This window comes from Benincasa hispida, chromosome 10 (genome assembly GCF_027475165.1).
Source record: "Benincasa hispida cultivar pf3 chromosome 10, pf3_genome.v1.1, whole genome shotgun sequence".
In the NCBI taxonomy this organism is placed as follows: Eukaryota; Viridiplantae; Streptophyta; class Magnoliopsida; order Cucurbitales; family Cucurbitaceae; genus Benincasa; species Benincasa hispida.
Window position 1 is genome coordinate 2392169 of NC_143487.1, and position 12289 is coordinate 2404457.

Here is a 12289-nt window from a genome sequence, read left to right on the forward strand (position 1 = left end):
TAACCTATGATTGGATTTAAAACTATATGGCATACCATATGACATATCATAAAAACATACATCTCATGTACATTCACTAAAATTAATGGACTGGGATGATTAGCCTCATAAACTGGAAATAAATCTATCTATTAGTTAAACCATCGACTAAACCGACTCAACAAGCGAACCGGGTCTTGAACTGCCCGGGTGAAGCCTTCTTTTTTATCATCTAGCAAAGTTGGTCGAGTAACCACGATCATGTAGCAATGATCGAGTGCCTTTGACTATGCGATGAAGCATAAAGGCCACTCGATTGTGTAGTGCACTAAGTTTAAATGCAAGTCTAAACGATCGTGTACACGAATACTATGCTATGAAGCATGATCGTCTAGATGATCGAAGAGCAAGCACTAAGTAACACTTACTGAACGATCATGTAGCCAGTGACTATACGATGAAGCATGCTGTCCTACACGATCGTTTATTGTGCGTGCGTACCATATAACGAGTATCCCATACTCAACGATCGTTTACCCTCATCGTTTACACGATCTAACCAACTCTTGGTCTTCTTCTTCCTTGAAGTAATGTGCATCTCCATGCCTTAAAATTCATCACGAGTGACTCGAACAGACTCAAACACTTTGAAATACAGACTCGATAGTAAGTCAATATGCCCAAAAACACAAGGGCCCTTACAATTAACTTTGAAATGTAAAAGAATTCATTAACCAGAGGCAATCATCCGAGAAACTCCATTAATCCATATCCATAAATACATTAAACATTTAAACATAATGTAGACATGCTTAACACCCACCAAGAATGTAAATGCAATTCAATACAACAATAGATTTGGAATATCAGAACCTGGCTCTTATACCAATTGAAGGAACACTTATTCAAGAGAACCTGTGAAAAAAAGCAACATCTTTCCAAGCCCATTGTGAAAGAATAAATGCATTCACAAACACATAAAACATTTATGCATTTTAAACAACATTACAACATGCTTTCTTAATCAAATATAAAAAGAATTGAGAGAAAAACCTTTGAAGAAATCTTCTTCTGGAAATACCTCGCTCTCATGATCAATCGACCAGCAATATCTCGCTCTCGTGAGCAATCATCCAACCAATCATCTAGCAATTATGAACTGTCCGATCCACGAACAGCAACCCTTCGACACAACCACTCAGCAACCTTGGTATTCTCGGAGTGAGAATTCAAGAGGAGTGGGCTCTGTGTGGATTTGGTAGAGGAAAGGAGGAAACAAATTATCGAACTACACGACCAAATAAGTAGGAGAAAGGGTTTGTCTATCGCATAGACTAAGAGTACTTGATCGTTTAGTAACTCTCTCTCAACCGTTTATACGATCATTTAGTCTCTCCCTAGATCGTTTAGTCTCTCGTGAGGGCTATCATATAATCTCTCGTGAGAAAATGATTAGTGAAGCACTAAATGAAGCGATTGTCCATAAAATGAAAACTTTTTTCATTTTATCCTTCAGTTATTCAAAACTGAAATTAACCTCCCACTTCATGCACAGTTAAAGGAGAAACCAAATAACCAACTAAACAATTATCTCATAATTGTTTTTATTATAAATAAATATAATAACAACCTTATTGTATTATATTTATAACCTATAGTTTTAATATCACATCATATGTAATATTTAAACCATAGTTCTTTTCTCCTTTATTTAATATAAATCATATTTATATCAAATTCCTCCAATTAATGTATCTAATACACCAAATCAATTATATCACAGATAATTGAACCAATTTGATTATATTCTCAACTTGAATCCATTGAGCTACCAAGGGGACCTTAAGGATCTGTAGCTTGAAGCTCCAATGGTACATGAATAACTGATTAAACTTTTTAATCATGATATCCACCATCCATTAATTACCAGACACTCCACTAAAGAACGATAGCTGTACTTTTTTCACTAATGATATATTTCTGTGCCCATGATATAACCAATCAACAGTACGATAACACTTCACAGATTGCTCGTAAGTATAGCTAGGCCAATTTACTTTTTTGCCCCTGTAGTTACATCTAACTCCTTAAGTACCACTGATTCCTCCAATGAACAATACGTCATAGTCCTACTATGAGTGAACACCTCTCCGGGCCATGAGAAAGTGTGTGGCGCCACATCACTCAAGTTCTGGAATCAGCCTTTAAGGGAGTAATCTATCTACTTACCCCTGCTTCGAGGAAGAAGTGAATTCCATCTTGTGTAGCTGAGTTTCCAGCTTCTCAATCAGACGAATCCCCAAAATGGTATGTTTAAGTCGGATTTCTGGCCACTCGCACCCATGCAAATCAAAAGACCTCCCTCATAAGCAGGAGTTCCCAACTCACTAAGGATTAAGGTCATGTTACCTATGATTATCTTAGTGAAATGAGTCTCTGTCATGAACGGTGTTATATAACAAGACTAAACATTTTGTGGTCCAGTCTTATAAAAACTCCTTTGTATAAAACACCCCCACTTGTATGTCTCTACATGAATGATCAGGATTAGACCATCTGTAGTACCTTGCAACACTTGTAATATGTACAAAGCGGGTCGTATCGGTAATGTCACCAGGATAATGTTTCCCTCCTTTATTCATATACTACAGACTATTTAGGTTATCACTTAAGGCATGATTTATTTATATGTCTCCACATACATGCTTAAGTTACAACGATAACTACAGATCTTAGTTTATTGGTTTGTGGTTAATGTAACTAAAATATCGCATATTTCATAGACAATAGTGAAGAAAATATCTCATATCATTATATCACAAGTGTTTGTTCATATAGGTATTTACAAACTAGAGGACCCTATGAGATTTAGGGCATCAACCCCAACACATTGAAGATGTACTTAAGAGCATCGCGGCTGAGTTGTGTGGACAGTTGTCCAAACATGTGAAGGACTGTGAGGTCCATAGCGAAAATGGGGTTCGGTCTCAATTCTCAAATCTCACATAATTAAAAATTCAGAGAATATGTTACAATATGTATTTAAATGAGGAATTAAGGTTAAAAAAATACTTACCCTTGAAAAATCGATTCTTCACGATAATTCTCTTTGAACAGCCACGAAATCTCGTCTTGATTACGAACAAGTGCAGTAACCCAAAATGGCCACCAACAAGAGGTAATCCTCTGTATTCTCCGTAGGGGTTGAGAATTAGAAAGAGGTGTGGGGATTGGCTAATTTTTTGGGAAAGGGAGAGGATTTGTAGGGGAACTTACGTTTTGGAAAATTTTTGCACACAGACCTCCTGTGTTCTCTTCTGTGAAGAAGATGAAGAAGATACATTATCAACAAAAACTCTCCACTAACACGATTTATCTGAGAGTATTAAAGGGATGAAAGTTGTAACTCCCTCCCTTTAGTTTAAAATTTAATTTAATTTAATTTAATAAATATAATAACTAACTAATTATATATATATATATATATATATATATATATATATATATATATATATATATATATATATAGATATATATGTTATATCAAATATAACGCATAACCTATAGTTTTTGTATTGTATCAAATACAATATAATTTATAGTTTACGTTCTCTCAATCAATCATGGTATTTAATATAAATCAAATTTATATTAAATTTAATTATATGAATCCAATCCATATAATTAGTATTTTGAATCATATTCAAATATTTAATTCCTCTCAAAATAAAATTTATATTATGATGTATCAAATACATTATATTAATTATATCACATATAATTAATTTAAAATAATTATATCATATATAATCAATTCACTTAATTAATTTGAACAATTCAAATTAATCCAAAATTAATTCTCAATAATCTTTGTTGAGCTACAAAGGAGACCTTATGGACCTATAGATTGTAGCTCTAATGGTACTTGAATAATTAATTAAACTTCTTTAATTGAATTACTCAACATCCATTAATTGTCGGTCACTCCACTAAAGACCGACAGCTGCAGTCTTTGCACTACAAATATATTTTTATGTCCATTGGATATAATCAGTCAATAGCGCAATGACCCTTCACAAATCCCTCATAACTACAACTAGCCAAAATTATCATTTTGTCCCTATAGTTACATCTAACTCCTTAAGTACCACTGATCCCTCTAATGAACAATAAATCATAGTCCAACTATGGCCGAATCCCTCTCTGGCCAAGAGAAGGTGTGGCACCACATTGTTCAAGCCTCGGAATCAACCCCTAAGGTAGAAATTTATCTACTTACCTCGATATTAAGGAATGATTGAATTTCGTCTTGTGTAGCTATGTTTCCAGCTCCCTCATTAGACGAATCCCCTGGTAGGCTTATTGAGTCGGCGATCTGGCCATGCTCACTCATGCAAATCAAAGGACTGCCTTCATAGGCAGAAGTTCACAACTCACTCAGGATTTAGGTATTCTATACAAAAGCTTTGAACTTGCACCGAATTGCTTCGTTCTTCATCTCGATCATCAACAACTCTTGCCAAAAATGAGACCTGGGCTTACAGACTCAATAGTAGTAAGATCAACCCCCAAAACAACGAGCCCATTACAAATTTAATCAAAATTAATGCGAAAAATTCTAAGGTGTCAACATTCGAGAACGCCCAATTGTAAAAACCACATTCATAATTCAGAAATATTCATCACATTCATAATGCAGAATGAGAAATCCAACATAAACTATGATTTTCAAATCAAATTGGAAAATTAAAATTGCACGATTTGGCTCTAATACCAATTAAAGGGTTTGAAACTCACGTGGAAGCGCTTAAACGTTTTTCAATTCAATTTTCAATTTGATTTTTAAATAGAAAATACAAAGAAGAATGCAAAACTAAATTCACAATATAAACATTCTAAAAAACAGCCTGCTTAAAAAAGAGAAAAGAAAAAGAATTCTACTTACCCTTGAAGAATTATGTTCTTCTCGATTCCTCTCTTGATCAACAACATGAGACTGATCCTTCCCCAGTCTCACCAACACAAAAGCACAGCAGCAACAAATAACCCAACCACCACTATGAAGGCTTCCTCGTTATTCTCTAGGATGAGAAGTAAAGCAGAGTTATGGGCTTACTATAGATCAAATTTGGGAGAAAGAAGATGGAGAAAAATTTTGATGTGAGAATCACAGTCTTCACATAGAGTTTTTTTTTTTTTTTTTACACTCAAGGTTAAATGTAGGAGGAAGAAGATAAAGAATCAAAACCACTCTGTGAACCAAAAACGTTGAACTCATTTCACATCCCTCATCTCAAATTTAAAATTCAAAATAAATTAAAAACCATAATTTTAATTTTAAATAAAATATATAATAACCAACTTTATTGTATATTTAAATAAAATATATAATAGCCAACTTTATTGTATATTAATATTCAATCATATGTTATATCATATATAACATATAACCTATAGTTTATATTATATCACATATAATATAACCTATAGTTTATTAATCTCTCAATTAACCTATAGTATTAATGTGAATCATATTTATATTAATTTTAACCTATAGTTTTATATGAATCATATTCATATAATTAATATTTGAATCATGTTCAAATATTTATTTCTCTCATTGAAAGTTGATATTATAATGTATCATATACATTATATTAATTATATCTCATGTAATTAATTCCCTTCAATTAATTTGAACAATTTAAATTAATCCAAAATTAATTTAATTCTCATTAATCCTAATTAAGCTAACAATTGGACCTTATGAACCTATAGGTTGTAGCTCCAATGATACTTGATTAATTAATTAAACTCTTTAATTAAATTAATCAACCTTCATTAACTAATGATCACTCCACTAAAGACCAACAGCTGTACTATTCGCACTATAGATATATTTCTATGTCCATTGGATATAACCATTCAACAACACATTGACCTTTCACAAATTGCTCGTAAGTACAACTGGATCAAAATTACCATTTTGTCTCTATAGATACATCTAACTTCTCAAATATCACGGATCCCTCTAATGAATAATTAGTTATAGTCCAACTACAACTGAACCTCTCTCGGGCCAAAAGAGGGTATGGCGCCACATTGTCGAGCCCTAGAATTAGTCCTTAAAGGAGCAATTTCTCCACTTACCCTAACCGAAAGAAAAGAATGAATTCCTTCTTGTGTAGCTGTGTTTTCAACTCCCCAATTAGACGAATTCCCAAAATGGTAGGCTTATTGAGTCGACGAATTCGGTCACTCTCACCTATACAGATCAAAGGATCGCCCTCATAGATAGAAGTTCATAACTCATTCAGGATTCAGGTCAAGTCACCTATGGTCATCTTGGTGAAATGTAAGTCTCTTCTAGCAACAGTATTATGAAGATAGACTATTCATTTCATGGTCCGGTCTTATACAAACTCTTCTATAGAATACCCCTACTCACAGGTCTCCACATGAGTGATCATAATCATCACTTATAGCACTATACAACGATTGTAACAATTATAAAGTAGGTCGTATTCGTAGTATTACCAGGCTAAGGTACCCAACTTTATCTATCTACTACAGATCGTTCAGGTTATCACTTAAGAATGATCCATCTTTATGTCTCCACATACATGTTTATGTTACAACAGATAACCTTGGATCTTAGTTTATTGGTTTTTGAGTTAATGAAACTAAATGTCGAATAAAATATATCTTATTATATTAAATAAATAAAATGTTTGTACAAATACAATTACAAGCTACAAGATCACGAGATTTAGAGCATAACCCCAACACTGTCATTATCCATAGAAGATTGAAGACCAATTTTCTTGACCTTGTTTCCTGTTTTGTTACCTAAGGTCATTCCAAACGTTCAAAGGGAGCTCATCAATTTTCATGCTACTAATATCTTGTGCTTCTTCTAAGTTGTAATCTTCATATCAAACCTTTTGGGAAGAGATGGAAGAACTTTACGAACTAGTTTCTCTTCAGAAATCTTTTCTCCAAGAGAAAAGGATTCATTTGCAATATCAAGGAGACGAATGTTAAACTTAGACACACTCTCATCATCTCACATGTCACACTGCCTCCCAGGCTACCCTCTTAATCTGATAAGAGATGTGTAAACAGCAGATGTCAACCCTTTTATGACACCTACGTCCAACTTATACCTTTAACCTATTTCCTTGCACCTGTTTGACCTGATAGATAGTTCATAAACATAATATATTATCAATGCATGCACAGCTATATCCTTATAGGAATTTAGAATTCAATAGCAAAATACAACATAGTCACGACTAATATATATACTCAACATAATTCATATTTAAGTACTTCCATATATATATGTGTGTGTGTGTGTGTGTGTGTGTGTGTATGTATGTATACAGACTTAAAATTTTACACTTCCCAACTACATCTACATGAGTTCCAGACTAACAAAAACATGACTAAGACCTAGGCAGACACCAGATCTTTCAGAGCTCTATTGTCTTATGGCAGACTGGGGGCTGTAAGCTAGGCTCCAGAAAATCGGCTGCTACTTGGAAAGTAAGTCATTTTGAAAGAGTGAACTAAAATGCCCAGTGAATGACTGATATAAAAATATAAATTCATAAACATAGGCATACTGGATTAATAAGAAAATATTTGATAAACAGAAATGCTTTCATAGTTCAGGGTTAAAAACAAAGACTCATCTTAAACACGTAAACTTTGAACTTTAAATCATAACATTAACATACTGAAACCCTGAACACATAACATAAATTAAGCTAATCTTGTAAAAACATTCATACTTTACTTGGTACTCTTATGCCTTAAATGAGGTAGAGCCCCTTTTTCTCACTCACCCTCAACGTCGATAACCTTAGCTAATATAGAATAATCTCAATACAATCAGTGACAATAATGGTCATACGTGCACATAGATATGACCCCAAAGGCTAATATAAGCATATACCTAATGTATTCCCTAGACACTTTCATTACCTTAAATATCAGAGGACCCAGATGTTGGGGTTGATGCCCTAAAGTCTCGTGTCCTGTAGTTTGTAAACAGTTTGTACGAACGCCTATGTTGTATAATATATGATATTTACTTCACATCTTGTTTTTTGCTCAGTTGCATGTTTTATTAGCTTTACCACAAACCAATAAACTTAAAATCCCTGGTTATCTGTATGTAACTTAAGTATGTATGTGGTGACATACAAGTGGATCATGTCTTGAGTGATAACCAAAATGGTCTGTAGTATATGGATTATATGAGGGAAACCTTATTCTGAAAACGCTGCGGATGCGGCCCACTTTGTGGAATGGTCACAAGGGACATGCGAGCGGAGGCGTCCTATACAAAGAGTTTGTATAAAACCTGAGCACAAAGTGTTAACGTCTCATTATATAACACCGTTCATGATAGAGACTTCACTTCACTAGGATGACCATAGGTAACATGACCTCAATCCTGAGTGAGTTGGGAACTCTTGCCATTGAGGGCGGTCCCTTGATTTGTATGGGTGCGGTGGCCAGATCACCGATTCAAACCTACCATTTTAGGGATTCGTCTGATTTGGGAGTTGGGAACTCAGCTACACAAGATGGAATTCACTTCTTCCCCAAGGCAGGGGTAAGTAGATAGATAGCTTCCTTAAGGGCTGATTCCAGGGCTTATACGATGTGGCGCCACACACCCTCTCTTGGCTTGAGAAGTGTTCACACATAGTTGGACTATGTTGTATTGTTCATTAGAGGAATCAGTGGTATTTTAGATGTGAGATAACTACAGGGGAAAAACGGTAATTTGGCTCAGTTGTACTTACGAGCATCTGTGAAGGGTCATCGTACTCATGATTGGTTATATTCGATGGACACAGAAATATATCTGTGGTAAGAAAAGTTCAGTTATTGGTCTTTAATAGAATGTCTGACAGTTAATGGATGGTGTATCTCGTGGCTAAAGAGTTTAGTCAGCTATTCACTGACCGTTGGAGCTTCGAGCCACAAGTCCATTAGGTCCCCAGGGTAGCTTGGATAAAGTCAAGAATCAATGTTTGAGTTAATTTGAAATGTTCAAATTGACAAGAGCAAGTTCGATTATATATAATATAATTGGACTGGTTGATTATATATGATATAATTGGTTAAATGTATGAGATACATTATTTTGGAGGAAATTAGATATAAATATGATTTGTATCATGTAGAGGAGAAATTACTGTAGTAGATATGTGATATCAAACTATAGGTAAAAATATAATACGATTATATTTATTAATAATTTAATTAGTTAATTATATGATAATTAACCTAAAATCTCTCTCGAACGTGCGTTAGTGTGAAAACAGCGTCGGTTATTATAACCGATGAATAAAATGAAATTTGTTTCAGTTTGAAAATTTTGGAAAAAGATCAAAGGTTTTTGCTTGTTGGTATGGAAACGTAAACGATCGCTTAAAATCGAGAGACTATACGATAGTCGCTCAGCGCCTAAACGATTGCATACCTCGTGCCTAAACAATCGCCTACCTAGCACCTAAACGATCGCACACTAATTTCTAAACGATCGATTAGCTTTCCTACACGATCGTGTACTTTCTTCTAAGCGATAAGCATCTAGCTATGCGATAGCTTCATATTCTCTCCCACTTGCTTATCGTCTACACGATATGTTCTTCCTCCTACCTCTACCAAACTCACCAAAGACCACGGGGTTCTCGCTCCGAGAATACCTATGGAACCTTTCTGGTGGTGTCGTCCCCGCTGCGTTCATTTGTTTGCGGTTGTTCGTGCTGCTGTAGCCGACGCATCTGTTGGTCGTTTATTGATCGGGTAGAGGTCTTCCGCTGCATTGAGTTCTGAAGCTTGAAGAGCGTCTTCAACCGGTATGAGAATTCTCTCCCTTGTTATTTCTTGTTCAAAGCATGCCGTTAATTACTTTTTGTTTGCATAACTATATGTTCGAATGTATTTGGTGTATTTCGGTCACGGTGAAATTGGAGAGATCCGACGACGCTCATGGAACTCTTCGTTAAGAGATTCTTCACCAGATACCTTCATCTTCTTGAGTATCGGGTTTCATCATTAGAGTACTGAAGCATGCTTTTCACTAAACATACATAGTACTTTAACTCTTAAGCATTCTTTATAAAACTTGGCATTCATGTAGGTAAACATAATATGAAAGTCAATAACATATTGCGAATACTTTCATTGATTAACTCATGCTTAGACAAGACATAACAACTGGTTTATAAACTTTCATTCAGAAATCATTTATGTTTGAAACATGTTTTAGCTTATACTAAAAATTTACTTTGGGTGGACCACACGTCCAACATTATCATTTTCGCTAAATCATGCCTTGAAAAAAATTTAAAACTTTGTCACTCACTGTTGTTTTCTAGTTCTCAGGGTTTATAAGCCTTCCTAATTTTCGTTTGGCCTATCACATAAGAAAGTTAGGCGTCGGACACTTCCTTAATGCACAACTGGACAGGCTATGAAAACAGAGGGCTGGGGAGAGAGAAATAACAAAAGGGAGGGAGAGGAAGATCGAGAGGACGAACAACAACTCACCTAGACAGTCGACGACTGACATGCAGTCGATGGCGGTCTAAGAACAACAGCAATGGTTGCGGCATCAACGTGCATTGCAGCGATCTGAAGATTGAAGACTACAGTTGAACTTGAGAAGAAGATTAAGCAAATACATGCATGTTTAGGGTTTCTTTTCTTTAATTACATATTTTTATTCTATTTAAAATATAGTAATTAATTTTATTTAATGACTATTAATAAATGTCATAAATTTTTGACATTTAAAAACGGTCATAAAATACTAAAGTTCAAAAATTTGTGTTTTTTCTTACCAAAAACAAGCATTTTTCACATTTGACTCTTTTTTCACTCTTCAACCTCAATTTGGCTACATTATTGTGTCATGGAAATTAGGGGTGTTCAAATGATCCGAAAACCCGAACTACCCAGACTACCCAACCCAAAAAATTGTAAGGGTTAGATTGGGTTAGTTTAATTTTGGAATGGGTTGGGTTAAATTTGTTTTAATAATTTTTCGGGTTGTGTTGGTTCTCGGGTTAGATTTTTAAATTTTCGGATTGATCCAGCCCAACCCAAATTAATAATATATATATATATATTATAATAGGTTTAAATTTTAGGTTTTTGTTTTATAATCCCTTGCAGTCGTTCAACCTACCTGATTTATTTCAAGTTTCACACGTCTCACCCTCTCTCTCATTGTCATCCCTCGTCGTCTTTCTCATGGTTTCTCCTCGTCGTCTCTCTCACTATTTCTTTCGATTCCTTTCAAGTTTGAGGCTTCGTTTCATACATATCTCACAATCGTCTCTCAAGCCTCACAGAAAAAACTTCGTCTCCCACAATCCGACTCTCCTTCCTTATTTCTATCTTCCTTTTTAAGCTCTCCTTATTCCTTTTTAAACTCTTCTACATCTACATCATCTTCCTCTTCTCCCTCGATCTATGTCCGTCCAACGTCAATTTCGATTTTCGATAGTAAGTTGAGCCCAAACATCAAAGGTGGATACATTTCAATGTCTTTCTATGATTTTTTTTCATAATTTAGATCTCCAAACCCGACAACCTAACCCAACTAAACTAACCCTAAATTTTAAGGGTTGGGTCAGGTTGGATTGGAGAGCCTGATCGGGTCATTCGGGTAGCCAACCCAACCAACCTTAATCTTCGAGATGGTCTAAAAAACTTCCCCAACCCAACCCGTGTACATCCCTAATGGAAACACATATTTGTTGTAGTGAAATAGAAACTAAACTCAAAACCCATGGACTAAAAAGATCATTTTTCCTATAAAATATCATCAATTAGTCACCAGTATATATATAAATACCAAAAATAATATCAATAACTTATTTCAAGAGTGAAAATAACTTGATTATTGATTTAAATTATTTTCATAAATTATTTTATTGAAAATTATTTCAAATGGTAAAACTGTTGAAAATATTTACAAGATATAACAAAATTTTAGAACTATCAATGATAGACACTGATAGACATTGATAGACTTCTATCAGCATCTATCATTGATAGTTTTAAAATTTTACCATATTTTGTAAATATTTTGTTTTACTTTTCTATATTTAAAAATGACTCTTATTTTATTTATAGGGAATATATGTTGATATTAATATTTCTATGGATATATTCATAGAATTAAAACTTCGATAATGATATCGACATCAATATTTTAATTTTTGTAGTATCTTCACCAACTAATATGAAACTTGTACCATCCACTTTGATGTTAGAG